This window comes from Hemitrygon akajei, chromosome 3, assembly GCF_048418815.1.
Source record: "Hemitrygon akajei chromosome 3, sHemAka1.3, whole genome shotgun sequence".
NCBI lineage: Eukaryota > Metazoa > Chordata > Chondrichthyes > Myliobatiformes > Dasyatidae > Hemitrygon > Hemitrygon akajei.
Window position 1 is genome coordinate 139,906,035 of NC_133126.1, and position 15,252 is coordinate 139,921,286.

General features: G+C 42.8%; 1 long non-coding RNA gene across 1 annotated transcript in view; it reads left to right on the plus strand.

The window, feature by feature from the left end:
* The window catches only part of LOC140725457 (uncharacterized), a 40,040-nt gene that overhangs the window by 9,471 nt on the left and 15,317 nt on the right, over positions 1-15,252 (plus strand). The window contains exon 2 of the long non-coding RNA XR_012098351.1: positions 14,772-14,964. This is a non-coding gene — a long non-coding RNA (uncharacterized lncRNA). The remainder of the gene's footprint in view (positions 1-14,771; positions 14,965-15,252) is intronic.

Consider the following 15,252-nt stretch of genomic DNA (forward strand, 5'->3'; position numbering starts at 1 on the left):
GTGGGACCTTGTCAAAAGCCTTTTGAAAATCTAAATATACCACATCCACTGGCTCTCCCCTATCCACTCTACTAGTTACATCTTCAAAAAATTCTATAAGATTCGTCAGACATGATTTTCCTTTCACAAACCCATGCTGACTTTGTCCAATGATTTCACCTCTTTCCAAATGTGCTGTTATCATATCTTTGATAACTGTCTCTAGCATTTTCCCCACCACCGATGTCAGACTCACTGGTCTATAATTCTCCGGTTTCTCTCTCCCTCCTTTTTTAAAAAGTGGGGTTACATTAGCTACCCTCTAATCCTCAGGAACTAATCCAGAATCTAAGGAGTTTTGAAAAATGATCACTAATGCATCCACTATTTCTTGGGCTACTTCCTTAAGCACTCTGGGATGCAGACCATCTGGCCCTGGGGATTTATCTGCCTTTAATCCCTTCAATTTACCTAACACCACTTCCCTACACTCATGTATTTCCCTCAGTTCCTCCATCTCACTAGACCCTCGGTCCCTTACTATTTCCGGAAGATTATTTATGTCCTCCTTAGTGAAGACAGAACCAAAGTAGTTATTCAATTGGTCTGCCATGTCTTTGTTCCCTATGATCAATTCACCTGTTTCTGACTGTAAAGGACCTACATTTGTCTTGACCAATCTTTTTCTTTTCATGTATCTATAAAAGCTTTTACAGTCAGTTTTTATGTTCTCTGCCAGCTTTCTCTCATAATCTTTTTTCTCTTTCCTAATTAAGCCCTTTGTCCTCCTCTGCTGGTCTCTGAATTTCTCCCATTCCTCAGGTGTGCCGCTTTTTTTTGTTAATTTATATGTTTCTTCTTTGGACTTGATACTATCCCCAATTTCCCTTGTCAGCCACGGGTGCACTACCTTCCCTGGTTTATTCTTTTGCCTAACTGGGATGAACAATTGTTGTAGTTCATCCATGCGATCTTTAAATGCTTGCCATTGCATATCCACCGTCAACCCTTTAAGTATCAATTGCCAGTCTATCTGAGCTAATTCACATCTCGTATCTTCAAAGTTCCCCTTCTTTAAGTTCAGAACCTTTATTTCTGAATTAACTATGTCACCCTCCATCTTAATGAAGAATTCCACCATATCATGGTCAGTCTTACCCAAGTGGCCTCCCACGACAAGATTGCTAACCCTTCCTTATTGCTCAATACCCAATCTAGAATGGCCTGCTCTCTAGTTGGTTCCTCGACATGTTGGTTTAGAAAACCATCCCGCATACATTCCAAGAAATCCTCTTCCTCAGCACCCTTACCAATTTGGTTCACCCAATCTATATGTAGATTGAAGTCACCCATTATAACTACTGTTCCTTTATTGCACACATTTCTAATTTCCTGTTTAATGAGATCCCCAACCTCACTACTACTGTTAGGTGGCCTGTACACAACTCCCATCAGTGTTTTCTGCCCCTTAGTGTTATGCAGCTCTACCCATATTGATTCCACATCCTCCAGGCTAATGTCCTTCCTTTCTATTGCATTAATCTCCTCTCTAACCAGCAATGCTACCCTACCTCCTTTTCTTTCCTGTCTATCCCTCCTGAATATTGAATATCCCTGGATGTTGAGCTCCCATCCTTGGTCACCCTGGAGCCATGTCTCTGTGATCCCAACTATATCATATTCATTAATAACTATGGAGCCATGTCTCTGTGATCCCAACTATATCATATTCATTAATAACTATCTGCACATTCAATTCATCCACCTTGTTACGAATGCTCCTCGCATTGACACACAAAGCCTTCAGGCTTGTTTTTACAACACTCATTAGCCCTTATACAATTATGTTGAAAAGTGGCTCTTTTTGCTTTCTGCCCTGGATTTGCCTGCCTGCCACTTTTACTTTTCACCTTACTACTTTTTGCTTCTACCCTCATTTTACACCCCTCTGTTTCTCTGCACTTGTTCCCATCCCACTGCCACATTGGTTTAAAGCCTCCTGAACAGCAGTAGCAAATGCTCCTACTAGAACATTGGTTCCAGTCCAGCCCAGGTGCAGACCGTCCTGTTTATTCTGGTCCCACCTCCCCCAGAACTGGTTCCAATGCCCCAGAAATTTGAATCCCTCCCCTTTGCACCATTTTTCAAGCCACGTATTCATCTGAAATATCTTCCTATTTCTACTCTGACTAGCACGTGGCAATGGTAGTAATCCAGAGATTAATACCTTTGTGGTCCTACTTTTTAGTTTATCTCCTAACTCCCTAAATTCACCTTGTAGGACCTCATCCCGTTTTTTACCTATATCGTTGGTACCTATGTGCACCACGACCACTGGCTGTTCACCCTCCCATTCCAGAATGTCCTGCAGCCACTCAGGGACATCCTTGACCCTTGCACCAGGGAGGCAACATACCATCCTGGAGTCTCATTTGCGGCTGCAGAAACACCTATCTATTCCCCTTACAATCGAATCAGCTATCACTATAGCTCTCCCACTCATTTCTTTCCCTCCTGTGCCGTAGAGCCACCCATGGTGCAATGAACTCGGCTGCTGCTGCATTCCCCTATGAGACATCTCCCCCAACAGTATCCAAAACAGTATATCTGTTTAGGAGAGAGATGACCTCAGGGGACTCCTGCACTACCTGTCTACTGCTACTTTGTCTAGTGGCCACCCCTTCCCTTTCTGCCTGTGTAGCCTTTACCTGCGGTGTGGCCAACTCACTGAACGTGCTATTCACGACTTTCTCAGTATTGCGGATGCTCCAGTATGAATCCAATCGCAGCTCCAGACGCTCAATGCGGTCTGCCAGAAGCTGCAGTTAGACACACTTCCTGCACACATAGTCGTCAGGGACACTGGAAGTATCCCTGATTTCCCACATGCTGCAGGATGAACAAACCACGGGGCCGATCTCAGCTGCCATGACCTACCCAATACTTGCCTCAACTTTTGAAACTTTCTCCTTTGAAAGGAACTTACCTGGCCTTACCTCACTTGGCGTGAAGCTCGTCCTCAGCCTCTTCTCGTCGAAGCCTCTTGAGTCAAAGCCTCGAATCTCCACTCCTTCACTGGCCCACCAACTCACTGGTCACTTTCCACAGGCTGCTCCGCTTGAGGTAACCCTCTATTTATTTGTTTGAGTTTCTCAAACTGCTTGGTCACCTGACCTCGATTGCCCAATCAGCTGCTTTCTGCATAATGAACGGTTGTGATGCTTCACTCCCTGATGAGCTCAATGCCTTTTATGAACATTTTGATGTGGAGAATAGGTGACCCTGTGATCTCTGTCCTGGAGGCTGATGTCAGAACATCTTTGAAGAGGGTAAAGCCTCGAAAAGCATCAGGGTGTGATTGTGCACCTGGTAGTACACTGAAAACCTGTCTTAAAGGACATCTTCAATCTCTCACTGCTTCAATTGGAGGTTTTGAAGGAGGTTCCTACCTGCTTCAAAAGGACAAGAATCATGCTAGTGCCCAAGAAGAGAAGGGTGAACTGCCTCAATGACTAACGCTCAGTTGAACTCACATCTACTGTGACAAAGTGCTTTGAGAGTTTGGTCATGATCACGATTGACTCCTGCCTCAACAAGAAGCTGGATCTGCTACAATTTGCCTATTGCCACAATAGGTCTACAGTGGATGCAATCTTACTGGCTCTCCACACGGCCTTGGTTCATTTGAACAATAGCAATACCTGTGTCAGGAGTGCTGTTTGATTACAGATCAGTGTTTATTACCATCATACCCTCAGTACTAATCAGCAAACTCCAAAACCTGGGCCTTTGTACCTCCCTCTGCAACTAGATCCTTGACATCCTCATCAGGAGACCACATCTCCTCCTTACTGAAATCAACACTGGTGTACCTCAAGCATATGTGCTTAGCCCACTGCTCTACTTTCCCTACAGCTACGTATGTGTGGCTAGGCAGAGCTCAAATACCACTTTGCTGATGACACGACTATTGCTGGGAGAATTTCACATGGTGACAAGCAAGCATACAGGAGTGACATAGATTAGCTGGTTCATTGGTGTGGTGACAACAATCTTGCACTCAACATCAATAATCCAAGGAAGTAACTGTGGATTTCAGGAAGGGGAAGTCAAAGGAATACACACCATTCCTTGTTAAGGGATCAAAAGTGGAAAGGTTAGTAGTTTCAAGTTCCTAGGAGTCAACATCTCTAAAGATCTATCCTGGTCCCAACATATTGATGCAATTACAAAGAAGGCATGAAAGTGGGTATATTTCATCAGGAGCTTGAGGAGACTTGGTATGACACTGAAGACTCTCGCAAATTTCTACAGAAGTTCTGTGGAGAGCATTCTAACTGATTGCATCACTGTCTGGAATGGAGGGGCCACTGAACAGGATCAGAAAAAGCTGCAGAAAGTTATGAACTATCATGGGCACTAGCCTCCCCGGCATCGAGGACATCTTCAAAAGGCGAGGCCTCAAAGAAGTGGGATCCATCATCGGGGATACCTAAGACCAAGGTCGTACCCCTTCTCATTGCTTCAAGGTGGAGATACAGAAACCTGAAGACTTGCACTTAATGCTTTAGGAACAGCTTCTTCCCCTCCACCGTCAGTTTTCTAAATCGAAATGAACCCATTACACTACCTCAATATTTTGATTTTTACTCCCTTTCTGCCCTGCTTAATTTAATTTTTTGAAATATATTTCTTATGGTAAATTACAGTTTTTATTATTATTTATTGCAAAGTACTACTGCCACAAAACAAGAAGGTACATGATACATGCTGGTGATATTAAACCTGATTCAGATTCTGATTCTGCTTCTACATTGAGATTCATCTTCCTGCAGGCATTAACAGGAAAAAAGAAATGCAGTCGAATTTTATGAAAAAAAAACAATACATAAACAGAAAAAGACTGTAAACGCCATTGGGCAATGCACAAAAGGAAGACGAGCTGTGCAAATGAAAATAATACTGAGAACATTAATTTTAAATGTCCTTGAAAGTGAGTTTATAGGTCAACATAATAGTTCAGAGTCTTGGTGAGTTAAGTTACCCATGCTGATTCAGGAGATGGATGGTTGTAGGGTAGTAACTGTTTCTAAACCTGGTAGAGTGGGACCTAATGCTTCTCTACCTCTTACCTGGTGGTAGTAGCAAGAAAAATTCATGGTGTTTGATTATAGATGTTGTTTTCTTGTAGCAATGTTCTATGGAAATGTACTCAATGGTGGGAGGGCTTTGCCTGTGTTGAACTAGGCCATATGTATCATTTACTACAGCCTTTTCTGTTCCTGGGCATTGGTGTTATTTCCATACCAGGCTGAGGTGCAGCCAGTTAGGATACTCTCCACTGCCCATCTACTCAAGCTTGTCAAAGTTCTTGGTGAAATGCCAAATCTGTGCAAACTTCTAAGAAAGTGGAGGCACTGTTGTCCCTTCTCTGTGATAACACGTAAGTGTTGGTCCCAGGACATATCCTCTACTATTTTGATACCAAGAAATTTAAGGTTACTGACACACTCCACTCACCTCTAATTTCCTAATGAGGACTCGGTCCTGGATCCTTCGTTTCTTCCTCCTGATGTTAATAATCAGCTTTTTGGTTTTGCTGCTGCTGAGTGAATGGTTGTTGATGTGGCACCATTCAAGCAGGTTTTCAATCTCCCTCCCATATGCAGATTTGTCACCATCTTTGATTTGGCCAGAAAAATGTTGTGTCATCAGCAAACATAAATAAGTCACTAGAGCTGCAATTAGCCACACAATTATAAGTACAAAGTAGGTAGAGAAGGGTGCCAAGCCCTGTAGTGTGAGTGTGATTCTGAGTGTGAAGGAGATCTTGTCAATTCATATTGGCTGGTGTCTGTCAGCAAGTTGCACAGGGAGTTTCCAGGCCCCGACAACAAGGAGAACAAAATTCACTTCAAAAGTCGGAACTACATATTAAAATAGCAGTAACTGCCCAAATAATTCTTTGCTGTGTCAGAGTTCTAGTGAAGTTCCTGTTTTGGGACTCTGGTGCTCATTCATCGAGCTGTAATACACCAAATGTTGGGACTGTGCTCCAAATCATTGTTGACTGATTTATTGAAACAATACAGGGAACTGAGCACTGTACTGAACATCAAAGGTCCTGTACCAAGCTTTTCCTGCTTTGCAGCCTTTTCTCCTCCCCAAGCCCAAAATGAGTCTGGGCAAATGCCAGAGGAGCTGATACATTCAAATGCCGGTAGAAAATTTAAACAGAAAAGCCAATGTAATCAATGTGAAAGTAGCACTTTGTTTCTGAGCAGCTTTTCTGCGAGATGCGGGGTGGTTGGCTCTGTGAGAAAGCAGGTGCAAATATTTTACAGTTTCAGTTGGAAATGTGGTCTCCAAACTCCAAACTGTTCAAAGCAACTGGATTTCACAACTATTTTCTGCAAGTCTTTCCAATACACCAAGTATTTCATTGTGCATGCCCATCAATCTTTCCCCTGAGCTCCTCACTTTTGTCGCGGAGTAGCTGACATTTCTGCTGCAATTTCTTCTTTTCCAGGTGCAAACCAGTCATATTCGGTAACTCAATTCTAAGCTAATTGTGCAGTCATCTTCATTGTACATCTATAGAAATTATAAAGTCTTTGGTGACATGCCAAATCTCCTTAAACTCCAAATGAAGTAAAGCTGCTGTCCTGACTTCTTTGTGACTGCAAGTTAATGAGTTAGCAAGGTTAGACATTAAATGTTAGAGGTTAGTAGTGCTATATTTAATAGAGAACTTACTTCATGAACCCTCTCTTCTCACTTCCCTACAATTTCTTGGCCAAGTTGTTCTTGACTTTCTAAAACAAAACAAGGTCACAATCTACTGGGGGAGGGAGTGATGGAGGTTTAGCAATGGATAAGAAACAAGGAATCCATGCTTAGATCAGATGCTGCATAGAAATCAGAATAGATTGTACGAGGAGTACAAATAGAATGTGATTGGTAGGAGGCTGGGGGCAGTAATGGCTTCAGTAACAATAATCATCACTGTCTTCTCCATGGGTCTTGCTTTATTTTGCTTTCTACAGCATTGTGAGTGTTCTTTGATAAAATCACTGTGTGCATTGATCTTGTGAGTGATGAAGGATGCTTTGTATTTACAAGGGCGAGTTAAAGTGATGTCTTTTCAATGGAGATATATTTTACTAAGAATGTGTGTGCTATTTATGCTATTTATCTCCACACAATTTTTTTAGATGTGTAGGGACTAATGAATCATTTACCAGAATATTATAGAGTCAAAAAAATTAATGTGATTCAGAACTACTTGCATTTTTACTTTGTTTCCTTTGTTGATTATTGAGAAATGATTGTCAATGGACTGCAATAACTTACATTTCAAATAGATAATTAAAGCTTAGCCACTTCCAAACTTGTAAGTGAAACATTAGGGAGAACCATTATACTGACATTAATGCCTCAAATGATTTTCCAAATCATTGCAAATGAGAGGGCTGCCTATAGAAACTAGATGAATGGGTGTAAAGGTGGAAATGTTCAGTTGGGAGCAGACACCAGTGTTGATTCACCAATTGCACTGGCAGTTCATTCCACACTCTCACTACCCTCTGATTGAAGAAGTTGCCCCTCATCTTCCTCTATCATTTCACCTTTCACCCTTAACCCATGACTTCTAGTTGTAGTCGCAACCATCCACAGTGGAAAAAACCTGCTTGCATTTAACCTATCTATACCACTCATAATTTTGTATACTTCTATCAAATCTTCCCTTATTTTATATATATATATATTCTGGGGCAAAAAGTCCAGACCTATTCAACCATTTTCTAGAAATCATTTCCTCAAGCCTCAGCAATATTCTTGTAAATTTTCTCTACACTCTTTCAATCTTATTTACATCCTTCCTGTTGGTAGGTGACCAAAACTGTGCACGACACTTCAAATTAGGCCTCTCCAACATCTTATACAATTTCAACATAGCATCTCAACTCCTGTACTCAGTATATTGATTTATGAAGGCCAATGTGCCAAAAGCATTATTTACAACCCTAACTACCTGTGATACCACTTTCAAAGAACGATGGACCTGTATTCCCAGATCCTTCTGTCCTACCCCTCTGCTCAGTGCACTTACCGTTCAATGTGTAAGACCTATCCTACCTGGTCTTCCAAAAGTGCAACACCTCACAGATGTTTGCATTAAATTCTATCTGCCATTTTTCCAGCTGGTCCAGATCCCACTGAAAGCTTTGATATTCTTCCTCATAGTCTGTTATGTTCAAATCTTGGTGTCATTTGAAAATTTGCTGATCCAGTTTCCCACATTATCATTCAGATCATGTCCCTAGAGCGAGGGGTGTAGATAGGGTGGAGTTTGTTAGGTGTGTTCAGAAAGGTTTCTTGACACAGTATGCAGATAAGCCTACAAGAGGAGAGGCTGTACTTGATCTGGTATTGGGAAATGATCAGGTGTCAGATCTCTCAGTGGGAGAGCATTTTGGAGAGAGTGATCACAATTCTATCTCCTTTACCATAGCACTGGAGAGGGATAGGAACAGACAAGTTAGGGAAACTTTTAATTGGAGTAATGGGAAATATGATGCTATTGGGCAGGAACTTAGAAGCATAAACTGAAAACAGATGTTCTCCGGAAACGTACTGAAAAAATATGGCAAATGCTCAGGGTATATTTGTGTGGAGTTCTGCATCGGTACATTCCAATGAGACAGGGAAAGGATGACAAGGTATAGGAACCATGGTGTACAAAGGCTGTTGTAAATCTCATCAAGAAGAAAAGAAGAGCTTATGAAAGATTCAAAAAAGTAGGTAATGATAGAGATCTAGAAGATTATAAGGCTAGCAGGAAGGAGCTTAAGAATGAAACTAGGAGAGCCAGAAGGAGACATGAAAAGGCCTTGGCAGACAGGATTAAGGAAAACCCCAGGGCATTCTACAAGTATGTGAAAAGCAAGAGAATAAGATGTGAGAGAATATGACCAATCAAGTGTGACAGTGGTAAAGTGTGTATTGAACTAGGGGAGATAGCAAAAGTACTTAATGAATACTTTGCTTCAGTATTCACTACAGAAAAGGATCTTGGCAATTGTAGGGATGACTTATAGCGGACTGAAAAGCTTGAGCATGTAGATATTAAGGAAAATGATGTGCTGGAGCAATTAGAAAGCATCAAGTTGGATAAGTCACCGGCACCAGACAAGATGTACCTTAGGCTACTGTGGGAGGCAACGGAGGGGATTGATGAGCCTCTGGCGATGATCTGTGCATCATCAATGGGGATGGGAGAGGTTCCAGAGGATAGGAGGTTTGCAGATGTTGTTCACTTATTCAAGAAAGGGAGTACAGATAGCCTAAGAAATGAGAGACCAGTGAGTCTTACTTCAGTCATTGGTTATCTGATGGAGAAGATCCTGAGAGGCAGGATTTACAAACATTTAGAGAGGTGTAACGTGATTAGAAATAGTCAGCATGGCTTTGCAAAGGCAGATCATGCCTTAAGAGCTTGTCTGAATTTTCTGAGGATGTGACTAAACACATTGATGAAGGAAGAGCAGTAGATGTAGTGTATATGGATGTCAGCAAGACATTTGATAAGGTATCCCATGCAAAGATTATTGAGAAAGTAAGGAAGCATGGGATCCAAGGTGACTTTGCTTCCCCACAGAAGGAAAAGAGTGGTTGTAGACGGGTCATATTCTGCATGGAGGTTGGTCACCAGTAGTGTGCCTCAGGGATCTGTTCTGGGACCCCTACTCTTTGTGATTTTTATAAATGACCTTGATGAGGAAGTTAAAAACACGAACACGAGGAAATCTGCAGATGCTGGAAATTCAAGCAACACACACAAAATGCTGGTGGAAAGCAGCAGGCCAGGCAGACTCTATAGGAAGCAGTACAGTCGATGTTTTGGGCCAAGACTCTTTGTCAGGACTAACTGAAAGAAAAGGTAGTAAGGGATTTGAAAGTGGGAAGGAGAGGGGGAGTTCTGAAATGATAGGAGAAGACCGGAGGGGGAGGGATGAAGCTAAGAGCTGGTAAAGTGATTGGCAAAAGGGATACACAGCTGTAAAAGGCAAAGAATCATGGGATGGAAGGGCTTGAGAGAAAAAATGGAGGGGGGAGCACCAGAGGGAGATGGAGAACAGGCAAGGAGTGATTGTGAGAGGGGCAGAGAGAGAAAAAAAAGTGAGCAAAAAGGGGGGTAGTAATAAATAAATAATTAGATAGATAGGTAGATTAATAAATAAGGGATAGGGTCAGAAGGGGAGGAGAGGCATTAACGGAAGTTAGAGAAATCTATGTTCATGCCATCAGGTTGGAGGCTACCCAGCTCACGAGCTGCTCGATACTCTCTCTCTCTCTGAATTAGTGGCACACACTCTCTCTATTTTTAAAAGCACAGTCTTCAATGAATAAAACACAGGAACTCGTCACAGTGGTATGACTCTTGGCAGTGTGGAGGATCAGAGGGATCTTGGAGTCCGAGTTCATAGGACTCTAAAAGCTGCTGCGCTGGTTGACTCTGTGGTTAAGATGGCATACAGTGCATTGGCCTTCATCAATCATGGGATTGAATTCAGGAGCTGAGAGGTAATGTTGAAGCTATATAGGAACCTTTTCAGACCCCACTTGGAGTACTGTGCTCAGTTCTGGTCGCCTCACTACAGGAAGGATGTGGAAACCATAGAAAGGGTGCAGAGGAGATTTACAAGGATGTTGCCTGGATTGAGAAGCATGCCTTATGAGAACAGGTTGCGTGAACTCGGCCTTTTCTCCTTGGAGTGACAGAGGATGAGAAGTGACCTGATAGATGTGTATAAGATGAGAGGCATTGATCGTGTGGATAGACAGAGGCTTTTTCCCAAAGCTGAAACAGCTAACACGAGAGGGCACAGTTTTAAAGTGTTTGGTAGTAGGTACAGAGGAGATGTCAGGGGCAAGTTTTTTACACAGAGAGTGGTGAGTGCATGGAATGGGCTGCTGGTGACAGTGGTGGAGGCAGATATGATAGGGTCTTTTAGGAGACTCCTGGATAGGTACAAGGAGCTTAGAAAATTAGAGGGCTATGTGTAACCCTAGGTAATTTCTAAGGTAAGGACATGTTCGACACAATTTTGGGGGCCAAAAGGCCTGTATTGTGCTGTAGGTTTTCTATATAGATGACAAACAGCAACAGATCCAACACTGATCTCTGCAGCACACCAATAGTCACAGGACTCCAACGAGAAAAGCAACCATCTAAAACCATTCTTCGCTTTCTCCCTCAAAGCCAATGTCTAATCCAATTTACTACCTTATCTTGAATGTCAAGTAACTGAACCTTCTTGAACAAACTCCCATGCAGAACCTTGTCAAAGACCTTGCTAAAGTTGATGTAGACAACATCCATTGCCTTGCCTTCATCAATTTTCCTGGGAACTTCCTCGAAAAACTGGATACAATTAGTTAGATATGACCTACCATGCACAAAGACTGTTGAATATCCCTAATCAGTCCCTGTCTATCCAAATACTTATATAATCGGATCCTTGGAATACCTTCCAATAACTGTCAGCCTCCTACAGCTTACTATTTCCTGACCTCTTCTTAGATCCCTCCTAAAACAACAGAACAACATTAGCTACCCTCCAATCCTCTGGCACCTTATTTGTGACCAAAGGTGTTTTAAATATCTCTGCTGGACTCCTGCAATTTCTACACCATCCTCTCTCAGTATCTGAGGGAAGATCCTGTTATGCTCCTTGAGACTTATCTGGACTAATTAGCCTCAAGACACCTCCTCCTCTGTTGACTGTAGAAGGCCCATGACCTGGTTGCTGCTTTGCCCTTCTATAGGCTTTAAGTCTGGCTTCTGAGAAAATACAGATGTAAGAAAACCATTTAAGATCTCCCCTATTTCTTTCAGCTCCAGCACATATTAGCATTCTGAAATCCCAGAGAACCAATTTTGTCCCTTGCTACCCTTTTAATCTTAGCATATCTGTAGAAGACTTAGGAGTCTCCTTCACCTTGCCTGTTAGAACAACTCATGCCTTCATTTAGCCCTCCTGATTACCTTCTTAACTGCTGTCTTGCATTTCTTAGATTCGTCAAGTATCTCATAAGTTCCTACCTGCCTATACCTGCTATGCACCTCTTTCATATGAGACTCCCTAAACCTGATATTCTTGCCTTTTATTCTGACAGGAACATACAAACTCTGTACTCCCAAAATTTCAATTTTGAAGGCCTCCCACTTATCAAGCATACCTTTGCCAGTAAACAATGTGTCACAATCCACACTTGGCACATCCTTTCTGATATCATCAAAATTGGCCTTTCTGCAATTTAGAATCTCAACCCAAGAAACAGACTGATCCTTTTCTATAATTACTTTGAAACTAATAGCATTATGATCACTAGATGTAAAGAGTCCCTCTACACAAACTTTTGACACCTGCCCTGTCTGATTCCCTAATCAGTGATCTAGTATCACACTCCAGTTGGGACTTCTATATACTGATTAAGGAAACTACCCTGATCACATTGGACAAACTTCTTCCCATCCAACCATCCCATCTGTACATGTCCCACCTTCCCAAGAAGAGAGCCCAATGATCCAAAAATCTGAAGCCCTCCCTCCTGCACCATCTCCTTTGCCACATGGTAACCTGTATGATTTTCCTATTTCTGGCCTCAATAGCTCATAGCAACTGGTAGCAATCCTGAGATCACAACCCTGGAGGTCCTGTCCTTTAACTTAGCACGTTTTGAACTCACTTTGCAGGGCATCATCACCCCTCCTTCCCATGTCACTGATACCAACATGGACCACAAACTCTGTCTGCTCACCCTTCCACATAAGAATGCGATTTGAGGTGTCCCTGACCCTGGCACACAGGAGGCAACATATCATCCAGGAATCATGTCACAATGTGTGCTGGCAATGTTGGAACCCAAGTACAGAGGAAAGTCAGGCTCCAATGTAGAGACAGCCACCAGACTTTATTCATAAGAATTCCAGCAGAGCAGTGGTGGCTCAGCCAAATGACACCACGAGACGTAGCATTCTGAAAACCTGAACAGTGTAGAGCTCTCTGACTCCCACACAAGCCCAAAGAGTTCAATAAAAGCAACTTGACTTGACTTGAAAATTATGTGTGGTATAGATAGGATAAATTCAAGCAGGCTTTTTCTGCTGAGGTTGGGTGGGACTACAATAAGAGGTCATGGGTGTGTGGTGAAACATGACAAGTTTAAGGGGAACATGAGGGAAATCCTCCACTCATAGTGTGGTGAGAGTGTGGAATTAGCTGCCAGCGCATGTGGTGCATGCAAGCCTGATTTCAATGTTTAAGAGAAGTTTGGATAGGTCCATGGATGCTAGGGGTAGAGAGGGCTATGGTCCGGGTGCAGGTCGATAGGAGTTAGCAGTTTAAATATTTGACTGCTGCACAGGAATTTCACGTAATCTTGACATTGTCATTGTTTCTCACCATCAAAGTGTGACATGTGAAGGCTGCGACCTTTTACTCTTGCGAACACCAGGTGAAAGATTCAGCAGATTTTGATCTTTCATGTAGGTTCCAGGCATTGCTGAAATGTAGCCCCTTTGGCCATGTCAATGATATATGATGTAAGGAAAATAAATGCTTCCCCAGGAGGCAACTGCATTCTTTAGGAGTGGACTATAACCTACTGCCAGTAGCACAGACGTTTTGGTACCTGACACTGACATCTCCTTCAGCCATGGCCATTTCCATGGACTTAGCTATGCCTGCCTTTTTGTTAGCTATGTGGAACAGCCCATGTTCCAAGCCTCCACTGGTGACACTCCCCAACTTGCCTCCACCACTTCTACTGGAAGCTCGTTCCACACAGCTACCACTCTCTGAGTAAAGAAATTCCCCCTCATGTTACCCCTAAACTTTTGCTGCCTAACTCTCAACTCATGCCCTCTTGTTTGAATCTCCCTTACTCTCTATGGAAAAACTTCCAACTTCCACTCTACTCTCAAATTCCCTCTGTGATTCGCTTGATCATTCGTCCCTCTCCACTAATCTCACTCCTGGCCACATATCACTGCAAGTGATAGAAATGCTACACCTGCCCATTCACCTCTTCCCTCATCTCCATTCAGGACCCCAAACAGTCCTTCTAGGTAACACTTTGGCTGCAAATCAGTTCGGAACGTTTATTGTATCTGGTACTCTCAATGTGTCCTCCTCTATATTGGTGAAATCTGACGCAAACTAGGGGACCACTTTGTCGAGCACCTCCTCTCCCTCCACCAAAACTGGAATTTACCTGTGGTAACTATTTTAATTCCTATCCCATTCGTGCTCTGACATGTTTGTCCACAGTCTCCTCTTCTGTCAGTATAGAGCAGAAACACCTCATTTTCCATTTAGTTTGCTTCCAGTCTGATGGCATGACCATTGATTTCTCTTTCGGGTGATTTTTTCTCTTCTTTTCTTTTCTCCTCTTGCTTTCATCTTCTTCTATTCTTCACTTGGGCCTCTTAAATTTTCTCCTCATCTGCCTATCACCCTTCCCTGGTGCCCCTCCTTTTTCCCTTTCACATGTGGTCCACTCCCCTCTCCTATCAGATTCCTTCCTTTCCAGCCCTTTACCTTTCCCACTCAACTAGCTTCACCTATCACCTTCTAGCTTGTCCTCCTTCCCCTCCCTGCAAATTTTTATTCTGGCCTTCTTAGGAGGTTAAGAGGATGATGGCACCTAACGGCGACTCCTTTGCTTGCATCTTCAGAAACAAATCTATTTCTATCTTTAATATCTCTATTTTTCCCTTTCAGGGCTCTTTTGAAGACCCTGACCTGAAGTTACACGCTGACTTCAGTTCTTTGCAGGAATGGAACCCACTCTCAGGGTCTCATGACTGGATATTGCTAAGGATGTGGCCTAGAAGACTACTGCACTTTCAAGATTCTGGGATTTCGTGGCTCTGGAGTTGCGCGGACTCAAGATTGGTGCCTCCACAGAAAACTGGTACGTTTTGGGAGATGGAAGATCAAAAGCGGCAAGCTGGCTGCTGGCTGTGTGCCCAGTGAACCGAGTTCTTTGGGCACAGAGCTCAGAAAAAGTGACACAACAGAATTTTAACATTGTAAATCAGTGAGTTGTTTGTTATGTCTCCTCCCTTGCTGTGAAACAGGGACACTTCTTTCTCCCTTAATAGGGAGAGAGGGAGCCTGTGGTATGTCGAGTTGCCAGGTGAACAAGTACTCTTTGGGGTACTGCAAGCCTGTGTCTTTTTTGACGCTTTGCTGCACGCTT